The following is a 21,780-nucleotide window of genomic DNA, read 5'->3' as shown; positions in this document are numbered from 1 at the left end:
GAGAGTTCTCACAGATCAAGGCACAGCCTTTGAAGCGGAAATCTTCAAGGACTTCTGCAGCTTTTACCGATGCAGGAAGATGCGCACTACACCCTACCATGCTCAAACCAATGGTTATCAACCTGCTCAGGACTTTACCCCATATTCCAGATGTGGCCTTACAAGTGATTTATAGAGGGGTAACAATACGTTGGGATCACCGGATCTAATCTCCCTTTTTATACACCCTAAAATCTTGTTTGCTTTAGAATAAACAATAACATCATAAAGGTATAGCAGTACCGTTTCAAAGTTTCGGTGTCCCAAGCAGCATTCCATCAGCCTCTGGAAGGTTCCTGGCAAATTGCACAGCTCGAAGGGCATGCTTTTGAACTCGCAGAGACCCATCGGGGTGGCAAAGGCGGTCTTCTTTCGGTCTGCCTCAGCAACGGACACTTGCCAATAGCGACTAGTGAGATCAAGGGTAGAAAAATAATTTGCAGTTCTCAATGCAGCTAGCTATTCCTCAATACAGGGGAGTGGTGCTGTCCTTCTTCTTTAACAGGACCAACGGAGCTGCCCAGAGGCTACAACTGTCACGGATAACCCCAGCCTCCTTCATGTTGCTCAACATGTCCTTGGTACACTGGTAATGTGCAGGTAGTTTTGGCTTATATCTCTCTTAGATGGGTGGGTGTGCACTTGTGGGGATGTAGTGTTTGACCCCTTTTATTCTTCAAAAGTCTAGCGGATGTTTGCTGAAGATTTGCTCGTATTCTTGCACTAGCCTGTAGACCCCCTTCTTGTGATGTGAAGGTGTGGAGTAAGTGCCTACGTGTAATTCCTTACACCACTCCTCTGGCTGACTTGGTGAGCTGTCACTGAATGGGTGGGCTGAAGCAATGGTGGATGCTGCTGTTTGGATAGCATGTGTATCTACTGAGAACAGCTTATCAATGGTGGCAAATCGGAGCAGCTTAATCTCTTGCTCTCCGCAGTTCAACACTCTCATGGGCACTCTTCCCTTCCATATTAATGAATTAAACTATGATGTAAATAGCATATAGATACCCCACAAATGCAGATAAAAGTAGGTTATGGGAAACGGGGGAAGAGAGAAACAGGAAAATAGTGGAATAAAGTATACCTTCCAGGTGGGAGAGGAAATGGCAGCACAGCCAGTGGAGGTGAAGCAAGGGGAGCCTGCAACTAAAGAGTTGAGAGCGTTATCACATGGTGACTGAGCCTGATTGTAACGGGAGCATAGAGGTGCCGATCCTGTCTTACCTGCGTTGGTGTAGAAGTGGGTGTCCTGTGGTGGAGTCAGCTATGTGCAGTGGTGGCCGTGGGTTCTTTTATGTGCGACCGTAGTAATAGCTGCGCCCACTTCCTGTATGGGAGTGGAATGCAGTGAGGGTAATGGAACGCACGCCTGCGCATTTGTGTTTAACGTCGCGCATGTGCAGAACGGAGAAAAGGCTGCGCTCACTTCCTAATGAAAGGGAGTGAGACGCATCTGGGAAGGGAAGGGAAAAGATTAGGGTTTGGGGATGATGAAAGGGCTTTCTACGGGCAAGGATGGCAAAGGGTGGCAGTGACGGAAAGTCAGGCAGCCTGTCCTGTCCTGTCCTGTCCGTCCGTCTTTTTGTATCATGAATTGGAAAGACTGCAAGGGGGAGGGGAGGTGCTTGTGTCCAAAAGGAGGAGTTATTCAGATTCATTGCAGTGGGTGCAAAAAGCACCATTCTTCTTGTTTTTGCTCTGCAAAACAGCCTTTTCAAGGGTTGGCTTGGGTGACAAAATGTCTTCTGTAGGCGTGGGTTTGTCTCCCTCTCCCTAAGATGTGTCCGGTATAGGCCAGGGTGCCACTCAAGGCCGTAACCAATTCGGGTTATAGCTTCTCGGCCTTTTGGCTAAGATCAAGTGTAGTTTCGGAGGACGCTACCTTGGTCGGTACTGGAAGGTGCCTGGGATTGCACGTCTGCCGGCCTTGAGGAAGTGTGTGCGCCTTCTGGTGACACATAGCCCTCTTGTGCCTGGACGGTTCCCAGGCAACGGGAGGCGATCACCTTTGTTATTTTGAAGTCCTACTGATAAACAGAAAAAAAAAAAAATTAAATCTGTTCTTATCAGTTTAATATCTGATACGTCCCCTCTCTGGGGACCATATATTAAATGGATTTTTAGAACAAGGAGATGGAAAAAATCTTGCTCTGTCCACTGCACGCATTGACCTGGTATTGCAGTACCTCCAGGACCGGTGCACCCCTTCTTAACCCAGTTTCCAAAAGCAGAACTCAATTCACCTGATTCAAATGAGCCCCATTAGTGAATTGAAAGAAAGCAAAAACTTTATATGCACCTCAATTTGGCCAATTCACTTTTCACACTTTCACCCTTTTTTTTATCTTTCACACCTTTTACTTGCTTTATTGATGCAAAAAGCTGTGCCAAATAGCAAACTCATCTCCACTCAACTTGACCAACTCTGCTATGTCCCGTGCAGTATCTTATTCTCAGTCTTATCTAGATCATTTGCAATTGAATAGAATAGATCCCTTTTGGCTGCTTATGACTGTGTAAAATATGTAGTTTTACTGGGCTGGGATGAGAGAATCCATTGAAGCATGGTGTAGGGATTGTGGTTCCTGTGTGCTAAGAAGAGAGGCTGGCACCAGCCAGAAAGCCCCATTGCAGCCAATAATCACTTAATAACTTTTTCAACTTGTCATCATATGGGAGGCCTTCCATTCCTTGTAGTAGTCTAGTTGCCCACCTTTGAACTGACTCTAACTTCTGAATGTCCTTATTAAAATGTGGAGCCCAAAACTGGTTCCCATATTCCAGATGTAGCCTTACAAGTGATTTATAGAGGTGTAACAATACGTTGGGATCACGGGATCTAATCTCCCTTTTTATACACCCTAAAATCTTGTCCCAAGCAGCATTCCATCAGCCTCTGGAAGGTTCCTGGCGCATTGCACAGCTCGAAGGGCATGCTTTTGAACTCGCAGAGACCCATAGGGGTGGCGAAGGCGGTCTTCTCCCGGTCTGCCTCAGCAACGGACACTTGCCAATAGTGACTAGTGAGATCAAGGGTAGAAAAATAATTTGCAGTTCTCAATGCAGCTAGCGATTCCTCAATACGGGGAGTGGTGCCGTCCTTCTTTTTTAACAGGATCAACAGAGCTGCCCAAAGGCTACAACTGTCACGGATAACCCCAGCCGCCTTCATGTTGCTCAACATGTCCTTGGTACACTGGCAATGTGAAGGTGGTATTGGCTTATAGCTCTCTTTGATGGGTGGGTGTGCACCTGTGGGGATGTGGTGTTGGACCCCTTTTATTCCCCCAAAATCTAGCGGGCTTCCCACCGGTAACCCGCTCCCCAGCTTGGATGGATGCTGAGGGAGCCCCTTTTGCCCGCAGGCTCTGGCCCTGGGAACTGTAGCCTTGGCGGTGACTGTGCTTCCCTCTACGGTGTGAGCTGTTGCCTTCAATCGGGTCTTGACTGCTGGGAAACCCTGGAGGTTCCTGTCGCTAACGGATTTGACCGGTTTTACGGCGACTCCTAGCCTGGTCGGGGTCCGTAGGCCCTGCCGGATGGTGCTGGCTTCTCTTCACTCCCCGATCTGGTACCGGCGGGCCACCGCCCATCCCCGGTCCGTACGGTTCACTCCAATCAGCCTCTCCTGCAGAAGGTCACCACCGTCTGCCAACCTTGCTGAGTGCCCGGGCCACACACCCGGACACGGTCAGTCTCCTCTCCTCTTCACTTCTCTAACTCCAAAACTGATCTCTAATCTGACTCCTTTTCCCGCCTCCAGGACTGTGAACTCCTCGGTGGGTGGGATCAACCGCCTGGCCCACCCCCTGGTGTGGACATCAGCCCCTGGAGGAAGGCAACTAGGATTTGTGTTTAGCTTCGGTGTGCCTAGCCGGAGTGTAGAGTGTGTTGGTGTAGTACCTGTGACGACCTGGCTTGTCCAGGGCGCCACATTCCCCTATAGTAAAATGCAGACCGTCCGCGGGCTGCCCGTCCATCACCGGTTTTATTTTCACAACTGAAAAAGAATAAAACGGTAAAACATGTAAAAGCATCATAAACATTTTACAACGGTACAGCTTCCGCTCTTCTCCCACCCAAACAACCTGGCCCTGATGCTGCCCCTAAGAAGCGGGCAGCACCCCTTGACCCCAGTCCAGCACCAAGTTGCCCGAGCGGGTTCTGTCTCTTTCAGGGGGCCCACGTCCAAGGGGACCCCTGAACCCCCGGAGGATCGCCACCGGTTACGGTAGTGGCGGGCCTAGGCCATCCCTTTCCTCCAGGCCCATCCTCCCAAATCAGCCTCTCCGGAGGCGGTAACGGTGTCAAGCCAACAAACATTTTTATTTACATTGCACTAAGTTTGTGGTTGCCCTGCAAGTTCTCGGGCTTGTCCGTAAGCAGTTCCTTACGCAATGGTTGCACAGTCCCTACGGGGACAACAGTTGCCGGCAACGGCCGGTTTAATCACGGTTCAATCAGGTAAACTTCTTTGGTTGATCATCTTTACTTATCATTTAAAACTTTCAAACTGGTACACTCAACACATAAAGCCCCCCCCTTTTAAAGAGTAGTTTCCCTGTACCTAAGTGGGGGTCTACCTAGGTTGGGGCGAGTGGACCTTCGGGGTCCGGTGTCAGTGGTGACAGGCAGTGGGGCAGAGGGAACAGTCAGTTCCTCCTCCCTGCTATCATGTGGGGCAGGCGGAGGCGTAGGGGAGCTGGGTACAGGTACATCCCTGGGCACTGGCTCGCGGTTAACCGTTTCCATCATTTCTTCATCCACGGGTTGTGGGAACAGTATCACTGGAAGGATCACCGCACCGTTCTGTGTAGGCCAGTCTGCTGGAAAATCACCCATCATGGTGTGGATTACCTCTTTTTCCTTCTCCACTGGACTGGGAACTGGAGCCTCATCCGCTACTCTCAATGCTGGTGGGCACTTCTTCAGGTGGTCTCGGGAAACCGTGGCCAAAGTCCCCCCCTGGTCACGGCTGATCTGGTAGGCCTTCCCATTCTCCCATCCTGTGGGCTGGACTACATACGGGGTTTTTTCCCATTGATCATCCAGCTTGTGGGCCCTTCTTTTCCGCTTCAGCACTACATCCCCAGGTTGGAAGGAACCGGCAGGCGCCTTCTTGTTGAAGCACTGCTCCTGTTGTCCCCGACTCCGGCACAAGTTCTTTTCAACATACTCCTGGACCTGTCGGTACTGTGTCCTCCGCCGAGTGTCCCATTCAGCTGTCGACAGGAGTGCTTCTGAAGCTTCCAAGCCCATTTCCAGATCCACTGGTAGCCGGCCGGGACGAGCTCTCATCAGGTATGCTGGAGTGCATTTCGTAGAGCTGGAAGGGATGTTGTCGTACATATCGACCAGGTCAGGTAGCTTCTCCAGCCACAGGTTCCGCTCTTCCAGTGGTAACGTCTTGAGGAGGCCCAGGACCAAGTGGTTCATCTTTTCACAAATGCCATTGGTTTGGGCGTGGTAAGGCGTGGTCCGGATTTTCTTGCAGCCGTACAACTGGCAGAATTCCTGGAATACCTCTGCTTCAAAGGCCGGATCCTGGTCGGTAAGCACCCTCTCCGGGTACCAATGCGGTCAACAGAAATAAGCCTGGAAAGCCTTAGCAGCGGTGCGGCCGGTTAAGTCCTTAACTGGGACAACCACCAGGAATCTCGAGTAGTGGTCTACGATGGTCAGAGCGTAGGTGTACCCACTTCGGCTGGGGGTGAGCTTTACATGGTCAAGGGCAACCAGCTCCAGCGGTTGGTGTGTAATGATCGGGTGTAGGGGTGCCTTCTGGCTGGCCTCGTCCTTCCTTCTCAATGCGCAAGGGCCACATTCTCGGCACCAGGCCTCCACAGATTCCCGCATTCCACTCCAATAGAACCGCTCTCTTAACAACATCTCTAGCTTCTTCCACCCGAAGTGCACTGCACCATCATGGTATGCTTGCAGGACGGTGGGCACGTTAGCCTGGGGAATCACCAGCTGGCGGATCTTCTCGTGAGTCTTTGGATTAATCAGCTCGCGATACAACTTCCCCTGGTGTAGGTATAGCCGGGTCCGTTCTTGCCACAGACGTTGGGCTTCGGCAGGGGCAGCAGGGTCTATCCCAGCAGAACCCTGTTCCACTAGAGTCTTGACCAGGCGGACAGCAGGTGCCTGGTCCTGAGCTTCCTGCCAGTCCTGTCGGGGCAGCGGATCCAGGTTCACCCGTTGTTGGTAGACGTGCACCTTCTCAGTGAATGGCCGGTGAAATGCAGGCAACTCGATCTCTTCGAGGTCATCATCCTCTGGCCCCTCTTCCGACAGGTGGGGCATCCGGGAGAGTGCATTGGCATTGACGTTGGTACGGCCGGCCCGGTACTTGATGGTGAAATCGTAGTTGGCTAACCTGGTCACCCACCGCTGCTCCAACGCGCCCAGCTTGGCCGTATCTAGATGGGTCAGCAGGTTATTGTCTGTGTACGCGGTGAACTTGGCTGCTGCCAGGTAATGGCGGAACCGCTCGGTGATAGCCCACACCAGTGCCAAGAGCTCAAGCTTGAAGGAGATGTAGTTCTCAGGGTTCCTCTCAGTCGGTCGGAGTTTTCGGCTAGCATAAGCTATTACCTTTTCCCTTCTGTCTTGGACCTGGGATAGAACAGCCCCCAAGCCCACATTGCTGGCGTCGGTGTAGAGGATGAATGGGCGGCTGTAGTCAGGGTACGCTAGGATTTCCTCTCCGGTCAGGGCTGTTCTCAGCTGGCGGAAGGATTCCTCATGCTTTTCTTCCCACACCAATGGGGCTACTAGGGATCTACCACCCTTGGTCTGTCCTACGAGGAGGTCTTGCATGGGGGCAGCCATCTTTGTGTACCCCTTAATGAAGCGACGGTAATATCCCACCAGGCCCAGAAACTGCCTCACTTCCCTCACTGTGGTCGGTCTCGGCCAGTCTTGGATGGCGGTGATCTTCTCGGGGTTGGGGGCGACACCTTCCGCACCAACCACATGTCCTAGGTACTGCACTCTGGGTTTCAGCAGATGACACTTTGAGGGCTTCAACTTCATCCCATACTTGGCAAGGGACGCGAACACCTCGGCTAGGTACTCCAGGTGGGCTTCATACGTCTGTGAGTACACAATCACATCATCCAAGTACAGCAAAACGGTCCCATAGGCAGTCTTCTCTCGGTCTTCCGGTGCCACGGCCACCTGCCAGTACCCGCTGGTGAGGTCAAGGGTGGAGAAGTAGTTAGCGGTTCTCAGCGAGGCCAGGGACTCTTTGATGCGGGGCAGAGGGTAAGCATCCTTATGCGTTATCTGGTTAATCTTCCGGTAATCCACACACATCCGCATGGTGCCATCCTTCTTCTTAACCAGCACCAACGGAGCGGCCCAGGGACTACAGCTGTCCCTAATAACCCCTGCCTCCTTCATGTTCCTCAACATGTCTTTGGCGCATTGGTAGTGCGCAGGGGGAATAGGCCTGTATCTCTCTTTAATAGGGGAGTGTGTACCGGTAGGGATGTGGTGTTGAACCCCTTTAATCTGCCCAAAATCTAGAGGGTGCTTGCTAAAAACCCGCTCATACTCCTGTACCACCCGGTATACCCCTTCCTTGTGGTGTATGGGGGTATCATCAGTGCCGACATGTAGCTCTCGATACCACTCGCCTAACTCCCCCAGGGATGAGTGGGAACCGGCAGCAGGCGGTGTGACCGGGGGAACGGCTTCATGGATCGTGTGGGGATCTAGAGTGAGCAATTTGGCAAGGGTAGCGTACCGGGTGGTGCATGAATGCACACATATTGGTTTTATAATCTTATTGTATTACTTTATATTCTTATTTCACTTGTGCATATCTCCACCATAATCCTGGCTAAGAAATATAGCTTTTTTTGGGGTACACAGGTAGTAAGGTCTTCTTTCTATTTCTTTAGGGGTGATATAGCCTGGTGGAACTCTAGACCTCTAACATTATATATGCACCCTTTTTCTTTATGGTTCTTGGACACCTTATAACATTCTTCCATACATATATATCTTTCTCATAAATTATAAATAATTAGGCATTTTTATATATTTTATTTACATTTTCATAAATAACTTTTTACAAAGCATGGGGGACATTCTCACATACATATAATTTTCATGTACGCATTCTGAAAATTTACGCATAAACCGTACACACTCCTTTTTGTAACAATTTCTATAACTCATTCGCTGAACTCTCATCCCGGATATTCATTCTTACACCGAATTTCCTGTTATAACACAACATTCATGATTTTTATTCAATTTATTTTTATTTTTTAGGTTTATTAGTAGTGATGAGCGAGTACTAAAAAGCTCGGGTGCTCGAAGCTCGGGCCGAGCCTCCCAAGATACTCGTGTACTCGGCCCGAGCACCGAGCCCAATGTTATCCTATGGGAGACCCGAGTATTTTTGTGAAATGACCACCGGCAGCATGTAGAAACCCTAAAAATGGCACAAAAGTCTCCGAAGAGTGCTCAAATGACATGGCAACAGCATGGGGAAGACCCCTTGAAGCATTTATCACTCAAAAGTCACAGCTGTGAATAATTTTGTCCGCGTTTTACGCCATTTTTACGGACTCACCAGAAAACCTTCCAAAATGACACCAAAATGATTTTTCATAGCGGAAATGTTAAGGGCACATACCCAATAGTGAGATAGAGCTAATGTATGTTACTTTTTGAGATCAATACATGAAAGATTTTACGTAAAACATTGTGTGGCACTCCGATGTCCCTGAGAAGAGACGTACATAAAGGCCTCTGAGTCTAATGTGCCCATTTTGAGGAACTGAGTCTTTGTAGTATTTTCCTTTGCCAGGGCAGTCCAAAATTGTGAGGTTCACCAATGCCCCTGCATACAGACGTGCATGAAGGCCTGTAAACCTGAAGTGCCCATTGTAAGGAAGTGGGTCTATTGTAGTATAGCCCTTAGGCAGGGCAGCCAAAAATTGGGAGGCTCCACGTTGTCCCTGGATAGAGACGTGCATGAGGGCCTCAAAACATTAAGTGTCCAGTGTCAGGAAGTGGGTGTATTATAGTATAGCCCTTAGGCAGGGCAGCCAAAAATTGGGAGGCTCCACGTTGTCCCTGGATAGAGACGTGCATGAGGGCCTGTAAACCTGAAGTGCCCATTGGAAGGAAGTGGGTCTTTTGTAGTATAGCCCTTTGGCAGGGCAGCCAAAAATTGGGAGGCTCCACGTTGTCCCTGGATAGAGACGTGCATGAGGGCCTGTAAACCTGAAGTGCCCATTGGAAGGAAGTGGGTCTTTTGTAGTATAGCCCTTTGGCAGGGCAGCCAAAAATTGGGAGGCTCCACGTTGTCCCTGGATAGAGACATGCATGAGGGCCTCAAAACATTAAGTGTCCATTGTCAGGAAGTGGGTGTATTATAGTATAGCCCTTAGGCAGGGCAGCCAAAAATTGGGAGGCTCCACGTTGTCCCTGGATAGAGACGTGCATGAGGGCCTGTAAACCTGAAGTGCCCATTGGAAGGAAGTGGGTCTTTTGTAGTATAGCCCTTTGGCAGGGCAGCCAAAAATTGGGAGGCTCCACGTTGTCCCTGGATAGAGACGTGCATGAGGGCCTCAAAACATTAAGTGTCCATTGTCAGGAAGTGGGTGTATTATAGTATAGCCCTTTGGCAGGGCAGCCAAAAATTGGGAGGCTCCACGTTGTCCCTGGATAGAGACGTGCATGAGGGCCTCAAAACATTAAGTGTCCATTGTCAGGAAGTGGGTGTATTATAGTATAGCCCTTAGGCAGTGCAGCCAAAAATTGGGAGGCTCCACGTTGTCCCTGGATAGAGACATGCATGAGGGCCTCAAAACATTAAGTGTCCATTGTCAGGAAGTGGGTGTATTATAGTATAGCCCTTAGGCAGGGCAGCCAAAAATTGGGAGGCTCCACGTTGTCCCTGGATAGAGACGTGCATGAGGGCCTCAAAACATTAAGTGTCCATTGTCAGGAAGTGGGTGTATTATAGTATAGCCCTTAGGCAGGGCAGCCAAAAATTGGGAGGCTCCACGTTGTCCCTGGATAGAGACGTGCATGAGGGCCTCAAAACATTAAGTGTCCATTGTCAGGAAGTGGGTCTTTTGTAGTATAGCCCTTTGGCAGGGCAGCCAAAAATTGGGAGGCTCCACGTTGTCCCTGGATAGAGACGTGCATGAGGGCCTCAAAACATTAAGTGTCCATTGTCAGGAAGTGGGTGTATTATAGTATAGCCCTTTGGCAGGGCAGCCAAAAATTGGGAGGCTCCACGTTGTCCCTGCATAGAGACGTGCATGAGGGCCTCAAAACATTGTTCCCATTGCAAAGGAGCGGGTCTCCTGTCGTTGTAACGTGGAGCCTCCCAATTTTTGGCTTTCCCAGCTGGAACCACGCCCCTGGTGTGCCTGACAAGTGTAGTGTTTGGGTGACTAGGAATTGTGCTGTTAGTACAGAATCACTGTTGCGGACCCCGGAACCAAGGAGGGTGGGCCCTGCACCAAGGATAGAGAATAGTGCAGTTCCCTGTGACACCCTGGATTAGTCCAGGGGCGTCACACAGGCGTGCGTTCCATTACCCTCACTGCATTCCACTCCCATACAGGAAGTGGGCGCAGCTATTACTACGGTCGCACATAAAAGAACCCACGGCCACCACTGCACATAGCTGACTCCACCACAGGACACCCACTTCTACACCAACGCAGGTAAGACAGGATCGGCACCTCTATGCTCCCGTTACAATCAGGCTCAGTCACCATGTGATAACGCTCTCAACTCTTTAGTTGCAGGCTCCCCTTGCTTCACCTCCACTGGCTGTGCTGCCATTTCCTCTCCCACCTGGAAGGTATACTTTATTCCACTATTTTCCTGTTTCTCTCTTCCCCCTTTTCCCATAACCTACTTTTATCTGCATTTGTGGGGTATCTATATGCTATTTACATCATAGTTTTATTCATTAATATGGAAGGGAAGAGTGCCCATGAGAGTGTTGAACTGCGGAGAGCAAGAGATTAAGCTGCTCCGATTTGCCACCATTGATAAGCTGTTCTCAGTAGATACACATGCTATCCAAACAGCAGCATCCACCATTGCTTCAGCCCACCCATTCAGTGACAGCTCACCAAGTCAGCCAGAGGAGTGGTGTAAGGAATTACACGTAGGCACTGACTCCACACCTTCACATCACAAGAAGGGGGTCTACAGGCTAGTGCAAGAATACGAGCAAGTCTTCAGCAAACATCCGCTAGACTTTTGAAGAATAAAAGGGGTCAAACACTACATCCCCACAAGTGCACACCCACCCATCAAAGAGAGATATAAGCCAAAACTACCTGCACATTACCAGTGTACCAAGGACATGTTGAGCAACATGAAGGAGGCTGGGGTTATCCGTGACAGTTGTAGCCTCTGGGCAGCTCCGTTGGTCCTGTTAAAGAAGAAGGACAGCACCACTCCCCTGTATTGAGGAATAGCTAGCTGCATTGAGAACTGCAAATTATTTTTCTACCCTTGATCTCACTAGTCGCTATTGGCAAGTGTCCGTTGCTGAGGCAGACCGGGAGAAGACCGCCTTTGCCACCCCGATGGGTCTCTGCGAGTTCAAAAGCATGCCCTTCGAGCTGTGCAATTTGCCAGGAACCTTCCAGAGGCTGATGGAATGCTGCTTGGGACACCGAAACTTTGAAACGGTACTGCTATACCTTTATGATGTTATTGTTTATTCTAAAGCAAACAAGATTTTAGGGTGTATAAAAAGGGAGATTAGATCCGGTGAGCCCAACGTATTGTTACCCCTCTATAAATCACTTGTAAGGCCACATCTGGAATATGGGGTAAAGTCCTGAGCAGGTTGATAACCATTGGTTTGAGCATGGTAGGGTGTAGTGCGCATCTTCCTGCATCGGTAAAAGCTGCAGAAGTCCTTGAAGATTTCCGCTTCAAAGGCTGTGCCTTGATCTGTGAGGACTCTCTCTGAGTAGCCATGAGGTCTGCATAAGTGTGCTTGGAAGACCTTCGCTGCAGTATGGGCCATTAGATCTTTGACTTGTACCACAACCATAAATCTCGAGTAGTTGTCTACCATCGTAAGTGCATACGTGAGCTTGCCTCGATATTCTGCAACAAAACTCCCTTTTTCGATTTCAGTTTCAGCAAACACTACTCTTCCTGTAGAAAATATTTATCATTACCTAAGACAGTCATTCTAATGCATGACAATATTAAGGCAATTTAGTTAAAACTTGTTTTAACTCACCTTTAAGGGGATTGATGTATTTCATGGTCAATCCAGGTTTGTCAGTGATGGCACTGACATAATGTATGGCGTCTTTTTCGGGCGTTATCCTTTGCCTTTTCATTGTGAAAATCCAGTTGCCTAAATCAAAGCAAATTCTACTACTTGTAAAGTATGCAGAAAATGAAATGTAGAACATATAACATCAACTGCTTAGGAACGCATCATAGGTTAGTACTTAAAAGGATATTGTCATGTTCTAGTCATAATGCAAGCTGGACATTTTTCATGTTACCCTGTAATCGCCGGCCTGTTCTAATGCTCACAAGCCAAGATATAGGCTCAGCTGCTAAGGCTTCCCTCTGCCTTCTGAATGAAACTTGAATATGTCTGGGTCACTGTGTATATAGCAGGTGCTCAGAAAAAATAAGAGTCAATTCAATAGAAATAGCTCTGGCACACTATAGTGATCAATAACGTAAGAAAAGAACTCTTGGAATGCTGAAAATTCTTTATTTGTGCAAAAGGATAATTCATCCAACGTTTCGACCTTGTTTTTAGGTCTTTATCAAGGATAAAGTTATCTAAGATCATAAAGGGTTACAAAACCATATAAACACGTAATTAGTACATAGTACAACATAACAGTACAATATATTGCTACTTGAGAGTACAATGGGTCAAATGACCATGATGCACATACAAAAAATTTTTCCAAAGCCATAGTGAAAACATTTGTACTGAGGAAAGAAAATTTCCACATGACCTATCTGGAGAAACATTCTGGATCAAACAACCAAAAATAGTCAAGCAGGTAAATACACACCTATATGGATAACAGGATGATATGTGTTCAATTGTATAGCGTCATTGCCATTAAGGTACAAATGGAAAACTTGCAATCCTATATAGTGAAGGAAATGAACACATATCATATCAAAGAACACAGGAACATGGGTGTGAGAAAAACCTCAATGTTTATACTTTGTTCTTTATAATGGTGTGAACATGTATATGTCTCAGTACCTTATGCACTTGAGAATTCTAGTGAGTAGATCATGAAAGCCTATTTCAGAACTGGAATCGGTAAATAATTGTAGGTGGAATCTAAATGAAAAGATGGTACAAGTGTTATCATGACACGTGGGCTATAACACAATGGACCGTGTGACAAAGAAGAAAGGAGAGAAAGAAGAGGAAGAAAATGCAGCTACCTGTAACTTAACGTGATAGTCACTGGTAAGTATCACTTGACAATTCAAGTGAAAAAGGATTCCTTTATTAAAGGGTTCTCAGTCGCCTCAGGATCATGAAATACTAGGGTAAATGATATGAGAATGGGTAAGAAGCACCACTAAAGGAAATATGAGATGCAGGACATATATTTATAAACCCCTGAACTACATGATAGAAATAAAAAGAAGAAAAAAGAAAAAAAAGAAGAAAGAAGAAGAACACATAGAATGCGGAAAGAGAATGGGTACAACTACCTGAGTTACTGCAGGGAGACCCCTGGTTGGTATTGTGAGGGTTAGTGGAATTCCTTCACTGAAGGGTTCTCAGTTGCCTCAGGTTCGTGAAAAATGCTATAGACAAATAATGCCCGGAGAAAAGGGGTTCATATACAGCGAATAATGGTAATACAAGGTACATGTGTCACATGTAATAGTATATATATATATATTGTACTAAGCTCTACACCAGAAATAGAAAGTAGTCCCTCTGCCTTCTGTCTAGGTGCCCTGAGTTATGTCCTGTAAACTGTCACAGGGACCCAGACACACATGTGTAGTAGGGGAATATCCCTGCTGAGATGCCAGTGCTAGAGCACTCGTTTGCTGTGGAGTTGAACGCTATGTGAGCAGTTCTTACCTTCAATGAGCAGAAGTCTCTTTTTTCAGATTTCAATATCTCTGTGGGTATCTGGCAGAAATATGGAATACTCTTTACTGCTAAGACCCTGTACACCACTCCCACTAAAGGGGGCTTTACACGCTGCGACATCGCTAATGCGGAGTCGTTGGGGTCACGGAATTTGTGACGCACATCCGGCCGCATTAGCGATGTTGCTGCGTGTGACACCGATGAGCGATTTTGCATCGCTGCAAAAACGTGCAAAATCGCTCATCGGTGACATGGGTCTCCATTCTCGATTATCGTTACTGCAGCAGTAACGATGTAGTTCGTCGCTCCTGCGGCAGCACACATCGCTCCGTGTGACACCGCAGAAACGAGGAACCTCTCCTTACCTGCCTCCCAGCCGCTATGAGGAAGGAAGGAGGTGGGCGGGATGTTCCGGCCACTCATCTCCGCCCCTCCGCTGCTATTGGGCGGTCGCTCAGTGACGTCGCTGTGACGCCGCACGGACCGCCCCCTTAGAAAGGAGGCGGTTCGCCGGTCACAGCGACGTCGCCGGGCAGGTAAGTATGTGTGACGGGTCTGGTCGGTGTTGTGCAGCATGGGCAGCGATTTGCCCGTGTCGCGCAACAGATGGGGGCGGGTATCCACACTAGCGATATCGGGACCGATATCGCAGTGTGTAAAGTAGCCTTTAATAAACTGTGTAAAGGATTTTAAGTAAAAATCCACAATAAACGAGCGCTAGATGGGTTTTTATAATTTTATTAATAGACCACAAATAAAACATTTTTTGCTATCCTTGTTTCAAGACAGAGTATTTGATAATATACAATACACTGATTATTACTAAAACCAAGGACCACATAAAACAAGGACCACATAAAGTAAAAAATGAAAGTAATGAGAATAAAATTCTTTTGTATAACCAATTAACTTCGAGGTGATACAATATTCACATTGATTTAGTTTTACCAGTCTAATGTAATGCCCCGGCCGGTGGCATATATTTTGTTTGGTTAATAATTTAGACTTATACAATGAAAGATGTACTATACCACCCCTGGCTAACTTACAAGTTTTAAGTTGTACAATATAAGTTTGCGACGTTATATTCGCCCCCAGGGCCTGGGGGAATAAACCTCACAACAACTTGACCGCAAAAAACACCCCGGATTTCTCCGTTGATTAGGCTGGAACCGCTATGTACAGGATTGACCTGTTAGACTTCCAGAGCGGACGTTTTGAGGCCAGTGGCCGCGACTAGTGCTGGCTCTGGGGGAGATGTATGGTTACCGACATCCCTCTTTACAGAGCCTTTATAACACTTCACAAGGCCACAAACCAGCCGGTCCCGTATTCTCCCAAATGTACTTTCGAAATCAAGCAGTACGAAGCCACTGAAAGCACCAAGATGTTGGCTGCGGACAACAATAAGATCAGCGGTAACTACTCAGCCTCTCCAGCGGGCAGTCCAGACCGTATCCAGTGTCAGCTGACTGATTCCACACAGGAGGAAGTTGCTTGGCAGGTTAGCACCACACAAGGCTCCGATCCGCTTCCAAACGAGCAATGCAGAACCGCTGGAGGTACCAATGTATCCTGGTTGCAGACAAAGGAAATGTCAGCGGTAACCTCTCAACCTCTCCAGCAGGCAATCCGTACCGTGTCCAGTGGAAGCCGGTTGATTCCACACGAGGGAGAGATTACTTGGCAGGTTATCACCGCACAGGTGAGGTAGGCAAAAACAGAGTCCTGATCCGACGCGCGTTTCGGGGGCGTGTAACGGCCCCCTTCCTCAAGGATAACTCAGCTGTTGCCTAGAGCACTATTTATGCATATATTTAATTGGTTATAATTTGCATAAAATTAAACAATGTTTAAATTCAACCAACATTCAATGACCACTACATATATCAATTTGTGAAAGACCGTTCATAATAGCCATATAATATAATTATGTGCAAAGGTTTTTCTAAAGGTTTTTCTAAAAAGACCTATATATAGCCTTGTTTGTATCATCATATACTGGGAAGACAATGTGTATATATGCATATGCTTTTTTTCAACAATAAATTTAACAAAAGGACATCATAAAGGTGTAATATAAATTTGCTATAATATGAAAAGCCCCTTATATCTACATCAACCTTGGGCAAGTGAAGCACCAATTTTAATATATATTATGCATATATACACATATATCTCCATGACAATCGCTTTTTTTTTTTTTTTTTTTTTTCCTTCTCTCCGTATTATTATCAGTACCTATTACTCCTCTACCTATAAAAATATAAATTAATTAAAAGGAAACAGTTCTATATCATTATTGAGTCCATATGGTTTCAAGGTGTTCAATTCAAAAATCCATTGGCTTTCTGCTCGTGACATTTTTTTAATGAAATCGCCACCTCTCCAATCCTTAGTTATTTTTTGTACGCCCCATACTTGGGATCCTTTAAAGGACCCTCCATGTTTTAACACATAATGTCTGGATAGGGGGTGCTTAGTACATTTATTTTTAACACTTCTAATGTGCTCACCCACCCTTTTCCATAGGGGTCTAATAGTTCTCTCAATGTATTTTTTCTGACAGGGACATTGAATTCAATATACTACTCCCTTTGATTGACATGTAATAAATTCTCTAATCATGACTTCTGACTGCCCCTGTAAGAAGGATTTCCGTGAAATATTTTTTGTATTCTTACATACTATACAGCTTTTGCATGGAAAAAAAACCTTTCAGGCCAAATAATCCTCCCTTATTAGGTGCTGTAAGATTACGTATGGTGGGTGCCACTAAATTGCCAATATTGTTTGCCTTCCTATATATGAATATAACGTCGCAAACTTGTACATAAATATTGTACAACTTAAAACTTGTAAGTTAGCCAGGGGTGGTATAGTACATCTTTCATTGTATAAGTCTAAATTATTAACCAAACAAAATATATGCCACCGGCCGGGGCATTACATTAGACTGGTAAAACTAAATCAATGTGAATATTGTATCACCTCGAAGTTAATTGGTTATACAAAAGAATTTTATTCTCATTACTTTCATTTTTTATTTTATGTGGTCCTTGTTTTATGTGGTCCTTGGTTTTAGTAATAATCAGTGTATTGTATATTATCAAATACTCTGTCTTGAAACAAGGATAGCAACAAATTTTTTATTTGTGGTCTATTAATAAAATTATAAAAACCCATCTAGCGCTGGTTTATTGTGGATTTTTACTTAAAATCCTTTACACAGTTTATTAAAGGCTACTTTACACACTGCGATATCGGTCCCGATATCGCTAGTGTGGATACCCGCCCCCATCTGTTGCGCGACACGGGCAAATCGCTGCCCATGCTGCACAACACCGACCAGACCCGTCACACATACTTACCTGCCCGGCGACGTCGCTGTGACCGGCGAACCGCCTCCTTTCTAAGGGGGCGGTCCGTGCGGCGTCACAGCGACGTCACTGAGCGACCGCCCAATAGCAGCGGAGGGGCGGAGATGAGTGGCCGGAACATCCCGCCCACCTCCTTCCTTCCTCATAGCGGCTGGGAGGCAGGTAAGGAGAGGTTCCTCGTTTCTGCGGTGTCACACGGAGCGATGTGTGCTGCCGCAGGAGCGACGAACTACATCGTTACTGCTGCAGTAACGATAATCGAGAATGGAGACCCATGTCACCGATGAGCGATTTTGCACGTTTTTGCAGCGATGCAAAATCGCTCATCGGTGTCACACGCAGCAACATCGCTAATGCGGCCGGATGTGCGTCACAAATTCCGTGACCCCAACGACTCCGCATTAGCGATGTCGCAGCGTGTAAAGCCCCCTTTAGTGGGAGTGGTGTACAGGGTCTTAGCAGTAAAGAGTATTCCATATTTCTGCCAGATACCCACAGAGATATTGAAATCTGAAAAAAGAGACTTCTGCTCATTGAAGGTAAGAACTGCTCACATAGCGTTCAACTCCACAGCAAACGAGTGCTCTAGCACTGGCATCTCAGCAGGGATATTCCCCTACTACACATGTGTGTCTGGGTCCCTGTGACAGTTTACAGGACATAACTCAGGGCACCTAGACAGAAGGCAGAGGGACTACTTTCTATTTCTGGTGTAGAGCTTAGTACAATATATATATATATACTATTACATGTGACACATGTACCTTGTATTACCATTATTCGCTGTATATGAACCCCTTTTCTCCGGGCATTATTTGTCTATAGCATTTTTCACGAACCTGAGGCAACTGAGAACCCTTCAGTGAAGGAATTCCACTAACCCTCACAATACCAACCAGGGGCCTCCCTGCAGTAACTCAGGTAGTTGTACCCATTCTCTTTCCGCATTCTATGTGTTCTTCTTCTTTCTTCTTTTTTTTCTTTTTTCTTCTTTTTATTTCTATCATGTAGTTCAGGGGTTTATAGATATATGTCCTGCATCTCATATTTCCTTTAGTGGTGCTTCTTACCCATTCTCATATCATTTACCCTAGTATTTCATGATCCTGAGGCGACTGAGAACCCTTTAATAAAGGAATCCTTTTTCATTTGAATTGTCAAGTGATACTTACCAGTGACTATCACGTAATGTTACAGGTAGTTGCATTTTCTTCCTCTTCTTTCTCTCCTTTCTTCTTTGTCACACGGTCCATTGTGTTATAGCCCACGTGTCATGATAACACTTGTACCATCTTTTCATTTAGATTCCACCTACAATTATTTACCGATTCCAGTTCTGAAATAGGCTTTCATGATCTACTCACTAGAATTCTCAAGTGCATAAGGTACTGAGACATATACATGTTCACACCATTATAAAGAACAAAGTATAAACATTGAGGTTTTTCTCACACCCATGTTCCTGTGTTCTTTGATATGATATGTGTTCATTTCCTTCACTATATAGGATTGCAAGTTTTCCATTTGTACCTTAATGGCAATGACGCTATACAATTGAACACATATCATCCTGTTATCCATATAGGTGTGTATTTACCTGCTTGACTATTTTTGGTTGTTTGATCCAGAATGTTTCTCCAGATAGGTCATGTGGAAATTTTCTTTCCTCAGTACAAATGTTTTCACTATGGCTTTGGAAAAATTTTTTGTATGTGCATCATGGTCATTTGACCCATTGTACTCTCAAGTAGCAATATATTGTACTGTTATGTTGTGCTATGTACTAATTACGTGTTTATATGGTTTTGTAACCCTTTATGATCTTAGATAACTTTATCCTTGATAAAGACCTAAAAACAAGGTCGAAACGTTGGATGAATTATCCTTTTGCACAAATAAAGAATTTTCAGCATTCCAAGAGTTCTTTTCTTACGTTATTGATCACTATAGTGTGCCAGAGCTATTTCTATTGAATTGACTCTTATTTTTTCTGAGCACCTGCTATATACACAGTGACCCAGACATATTCAAGTTTCATTCAGAAGGCAGAGGGAAGCCTTAGCAGCTGAGCCTATATCTTGGCTTGTGAGCATTAGAACAGGCCGGCGATTACAGGGTAACATGAAAAATGTCCAGCTTGCATTATGACTAGAACATGACAATATCCTTTTAAGTACTAACCTATGATGCGTTCCTAAGCAGTTGATGTTATATGTTCTACATTTCATTTTCTGCATACTTTACAAGTAGTAGAATTTGCTTTGATATAGGCAACTGGATTTTCACAATGAAAAGGCAAAGGATAACGCCCGAAAAAGACGCCATACATTATGTCAGTGCCATCACTGACAAACCTGGATTGACCATGAAATACATCAATCCCCTTAAAGGTGAGTTAAAACAAGTTTTAACTAAATTGCCTTAATATTGTCATGCATTAGAATGACTGTCTTAGGTAATGATAAATATTTTCTACAGGAAGAGGAGTGTTTGCTGAAACTGAAATCGAAAAAGGGAGTTTTGTTGCAGAATATCGAGGCGAGCTCACGTATGCACTTACGATGGTAGACAACTACTCGAGATTTATGGTTGTGGTACAAGTCAAAGATCTAATGGCCCATACTGCAGCGAAGGTCTTCCAAGCACACTTATGCAGACCTCATGGCTACTCAGAGAGAGTCCTCACAGATCAAGGCACAGCCTTTGAAGCGGAAATCTTCAAGGACTTCTGCAGCTTTTACCGATGCAGGAAGATGCGCACTACACCCTACCATGCTCAAACCAATGGTTATCAACCTGCTCAGGACTTTACCCCATATTCCAGATGTGGCCTTACAAGTGATTTATAGAGGGGTAACAATACGTTGGGCTCACCGGATCTAATCTCCCTTTTTATACACCCTAAAATCTTGTTTGCTTTAGAATAAACAATAACATCATAAAGGTATAGCAGTACCGTTTCAAAGTTTCGGTGTCCCAAGCAGCATTCCATCAGCCTCTGGAAGGTTCCTGGCAAATTGCACAGCTCGAAGGGCATGCTTTTGAACTCGCAGAGACCCATCGGGGTGGCAAAGGCGGTCTTCTCCCGGTCTGCCTCAGCAACGGACACTTGCCAATAGCGACTAGTGAGATCAAGGGTAGAAAAATAATTTGCAGTTCTCAATGCAGCTAGCTATTCCTCAATACAGGGGAGTGGTGCTGTCCTTCTTCTTTAACAGGACCAACGGAGCTGCCCAGAGGCTACAACTGTCACGGATAACCCCAGCCTCCTTCATGTTGCTCAACATGTCCTTGGTACACTGGTAATGTGCAGGTAGTTTTGGCTTATATCTCTCTTTGATGGGTGGGTGTGCACTTGTGGGGATGTAGTGTTTGACCCCTTTTATTCTTCAAAAGTCTAGCGGATGTTTGCTGAAGACTTGCTCGTATTCTTGCACTAGCCTGTAGACCCCCTTCTTGTGATGTGAAGGTGTGGAGTCAGTGCCTACGTGTAATTCCTTACACCACTCCTCTGGCTGACTTGGTGAGCTGTCACTGAATGGGTGGGCTGAAGCAATGGTGGATGCTGCTGTTTGGATAGCATGTGTATCTACTGAGAACAGCTTATCAATGGTGGCAAATCGGAGCAGCTTAATCTCTTGCTCTCCGCAGTTCAACACTCTCATGGGCACTCTTCCCTTCCATATTAATGAATAAAACTATGATGTAAATAGCATATAGATACCCCACAAATGCAGATAAAAGTAGGTTATGGGAAAAGGGGGAAGAGAGAAACAGGAAAATAGTGGAATAAAGTATACCTTCCAGGTGGGAGAGGAAATGGCAGCACAGCCAGTGGAGGTGAAGCAAGGGGAGCCTGCAACTAAAGAGTTGAGAGCGTTATCACATGGTGACTGAGCCTGATTGTAACGGGAGCATAGAGGTGCCGATCCTGTCTTACCTGCGTTGGTGTAGAAGTGGGTGTCCTGTGGTGGAGTCAGCTATGTGCAGTGGTGGCCGTGGGTTCTTTTATGTGCGACCGTAGTAATAGCTGCGCCCACTTCCTGTATGGGAGTGGAATGCAGTGAGGGTAATGGAACGCACGCCTGCGCATTTGTGTTTAACGTCGCGCATGTGCAGAACGGAGAAAAGGCTGCGCTCACTTCCTAATGAAAGGGAGTGAGACGCATCTGGGAAGGGAAGGGAAAAGATTAGGGTTTGGGGATGATGAAAGGGCTTTCTACGGGCAAGGATGGCAAAGGG

General features: G+C 46.2%; 1 pseudogene; it reads left to right on the top strand.

Annotated features, from left to right (window-relative positions):
* Positions 1 to 2,043: 2,043 nt before the first annotated feature.
* LOC142288344 (U2 spliceosomal RNA) lies at positions 2,044 to 2,250 on the top strand (annotated as a pseudogene).
* The last annotated feature ends 19,530 nt before the right edge of the window (positions 2,251 to 21,780 follow it).

The sequence above is a fragment of the Anomaloglossus baeobatrachus genome, unplaced genomic scaffold (assembly GCF_048569485.1).
Source record: "Anomaloglossus baeobatrachus isolate aAnoBae1 unplaced genomic scaffold, aAnoBae1.hap1 Scaffold_82, whole genome shotgun sequence".
NCBI lineage: Eukaryota > Metazoa > Chordata > Amphibia > Anura > Aromobatidae > Anomaloglossus > Anomaloglossus baeobatrachus.
Note: the sequence above shows the minus strand (reverse complement) of the source record. Positions and strands in the feature narration are given on the sequence as shown.